The following is a 3,620-nucleotide window of genomic DNA, read 5'->3' as shown; positions in this document are numbered from 1 at the left end:
CCGGCCCAGGCTCGCTCTCTCTCCCACACGCGGGCCCGCGCGGCGCCGCTCGGCTCTCGGCCGCCACCGCGGCGGCACCCGGGACGGGGCGGGGAGAAGGCGCGGGCGGGGCGGGGCGAGGCGAGCGCCGCGGAAAAGGCGCAGCCCCGGGGGCCCGGCCGCCGCGCGCCGCCCGCCCCGCCCCTCGCGCCCCGCCCCGCCCCGCGCCGGCCGGCCCGCCTGCACGTGGGCCGGCTGATGTAAGAACCTCCCGCCCAGCCCCCTTCCTCCCCCCACCCCAGCCCTCCCTGCGACCCCCGGGCCCCGCCTCGCTGCCGCCGGGGCGCGCCTCCAGCCTGCTGGCTCGCCCGGGCTGGGGGGCTGGGGGCTGGGGCAGGCTTCGCTTGGGCCTGGGCAGGGGGCAGTGGAGAGGTCGGCCTGGCCCGGCCGGTTCCGGGCGGGAGATGGGCACCGAGCGCGCGGGACTCGCGGCTCAGGGTTACTTTCCGCTCCCGCCCCCCGCCCCCCACGCACGCCCCATAGCCCGGAGCCAACATCAGGGTGGGCCCCCAACCACCACCGCGAGGGATCGAGGACGTGCCCCTAGCGGGCCGTCTCCCCGAGGGCCGGGGTCGTGCCGCGTGACGCCATGCAGCCCGGCCACGTGCAGAGCCATGGGGGAGGCAGGGGACCCTCCCCGCCCCAGCACCTCCTGGAGCTGTCTCGCAGCGCGCCAAGGCAGCAATTAGCGTTTCTGCTGGAGCCTCCGTGTACTGTAGCGTGGTGGTGGTTCCCCTACTTTTCCCCTCCGCCCAGAGGTGTAAATTCGGGGTGGTTTGGTTCCGGCGGAGCTCAGCAGGTAGCCTTGGGTCCCGATGGAGCTCTGGGGGCCTCAGCCAGGAAGAGCCAGGTGCCGTAGTCGGAGCGGATGGGGGAGAGCCCTGGGGGTACGGATCGTTATATATATATTCATCCTGGGGAAGTGGGGAGAAGGTCTGTGTCGCTGTGTATGTATATTCAGCCTGGAAAACCGCCGTCCCGACTCAAATAGGATGCCTCCAGGATTTCCAGCACAGGCGGCCGCTCCAAAGATCAAGAGCGAACATGAGCGGAGAAACGCTTCTGTGCTTTGACCCTAAGGCCTCCCATGAAGTTCAGCAACACGTGCCTCCCATTGTTACCCAAGTAAAATTGGGTAGCAGGGGAAAAAAAAAAAAACAAGAAAAAACCCTCATCGATTTTTAACATATCAAATGAATTGGACTTTCAAAGTTTTTAAACAGCTGATGGAGAAGGTTTAAAAGCTTTGTGGTGTGTTTCCTGAATTGTAATTTCAGTGTTGGTTTTAGCACCCTTCTCTGGGAAAAGAGGGGCTTTCAGGGCTTCACAGCCTTCATAAAGTTTTTAGAGCTTCAGGGGCCAGAGATGAAGGTTTTCTTCAAAACCCGGTAAGCTCAGGGACAAGAGCTAGAAAAGCAGGGGTGGGGGCTAGAGAGAGAGAGAATTCTAGGGGGATGGTGATTGCCTTGCATGTGGTTGACCTGGCTTGGGTCCCCCAGTTCAGCTACTTGTAGAGTGCCCCCGCTCAGCCAGGAGTGATCTCTGAGGATAGAACCAGGTTTGATTCCCCCCTCCCTCCAAAAAAAAACAGATAAACAAAAAGGCAGTGATGGAGCACACATTTATTTTTGGTTTTTGGACCACACCTGGTACTACCTAGGTTGCCCACAGCAAGCCAAGCGTCTGACCCATTGTACTGTCACTGCAGTCCTAATGGAGCACACTTTTAGGACTTGATAATGTTCTTTCTCCTGTAGTCCTTGGATAACTGTGTCATGCAGACTGCCTTTTCATGGTTTTACAGAGGAGGCTGTGAAGCTCAGGATCCTGAAACTGCGTGGCTGAGCAGGGGCTGTCTCCACCCCTGCTCTGCCCGAACTGAGCCATGGAATAGCACCTGCTTTAGAAATGTTGGGGTGGTGTGTGTGTGTGTGTGTGTGTGTGTGTGTGGCTGAAGCAATAGTACAACGGGGAGGGCATTGGCCTTGCATGCTGCCAACCCAGGTTCAATCCCTGCTATCCTATATGGTCCCCCCGAGCACTGCCAGGAGGAACCCCGTAGAGTGCCTCTCCTCCACCCACCCTATGCCAAACAGTAAGCAGACCTCACCTTGCAGGCACAAAAGTTGCTGATGGAGATGAGGGTTGAGTAGCTCAGTATTTGAGGTGTTACCTGGCAGCTCCAAGAGAAAGCAGACCACTGTTGGCCCGTGTTCTCAGGGGCTTTGTGTTTCCTAAAACTAAGCTTGAAGTCATTGATACACACAGCCACAATAGGCAGCACATAAAAAGAAAGTAAAGAGAGCGCGAGGAATGGGGACTACAGACCAGGGACTGTCCCCTTGCACACAGCCGGTGCTGGCATGCACCTCTGTGAACAAAGAGTGTGTGTTTCAGTGACATGCGGCTTTGTCGGGCTTCATGGCCAGAGGCATGAATAACACAGGCAGAACAGGGTGTGTCCCGCTGCCCTGCCAACCTCTTCCTTTGGACTGTGGTCCCCAAGTCTGAAGGGGCTGTTGTCCCAGTGCCCTGGTTCTGAATGTTGCTGTCCTTTAGCATCATTCTGGGTATGCATCTGCGTGGGAGAAAAAAGAAAACATCACACCTAATATGCCAGTATTGCTATGTCCATAGATTTAGGGATTTATTTGAGTGAGGGTTGGGAAAGAATAAGGAAAAGTGAAAAATTGTTAGGAAGCCTGAACTGTGGGTGATTCTCTTCCATTGATGAGAAATGTTTGCCCAATGAGTAATAAAAACATTGAGTGTATGGCCACTCAATATGTCTATTGCAGACTACAAGACCCTGAAGGAAAGGGTGAGCAAAAAGGAAGTCCCCGACACAGAGGCAGGATGGGGTGGGGGGATGGGGTGTGGGGGTGGGAGGGCTACTAGGATCATTGGTGGTGGAGAATGGGCACTGGTGGAGGGAGGGATACTTGATCATTGTATGATTAAAACCCAAGCATGAAAGTTTGTAAGTCTACAACTGTACCTCATGGTGTTTCACTAATAAAAAAAAATTTTTTAAATATATTGAGTGTGGGGCCGGAGAGATAGCACAGTGGGTAGGGTGTTTGCCTTGCACGTGGCCGACCGGGGTTCAATCCCCGGCATCCCATATAGTCCCCCAAGCACCATATATATTGAGTGCTTGACACTATATTGAACACTCACTGTATTGAGTGTTCGTTTTGGGCATCCTTTGAGTCTTAACATGGCCTGTTAATCGGAATGAGGGTGTAATCCTGTAAGCTCCCCAGTAACCTGGCAGATTGCTCTGAGGCTGCTATTCATGCCTTGAATCTGCTCCCCACCTCCACTGCCTCAGCCCCAGCAGGTCAAACTTTGTGGCTACAAATGGACACCCTCTCATAAATCTGAAGATGACAGGAAACAGCTCCCACATCGGCACTGATTAAAGTGGCTTTGGAACCAGGTTAGCAGAGTGGGTGCCTTTTCAGCACAGTAAGTGCTTAAGATTGATGCCTAACACAGGGTGAGGAAATGGGTATTCTAGGGCCGGGGTGTTGGGGATTAAGCCCAGGGCAGCGTACACCATCTAACACAGAGTGTGT

Source organism: Sorex fumeus, unplaced genomic scaffold (assembly GCF_029834395.1).
Source record: "Sorex fumeus unplaced genomic scaffold, SorFum_2.1 ptg000034l, whole genome shotgun sequence".
Lineage (NCBI taxonomy): Eukaryota > Metazoa > Chordata > Mammalia > Eulipotyphla > Soricidae > Sorex > Sorex fumeus.
This window is presented reverse-complemented; position numbering follows the sequence as displayed.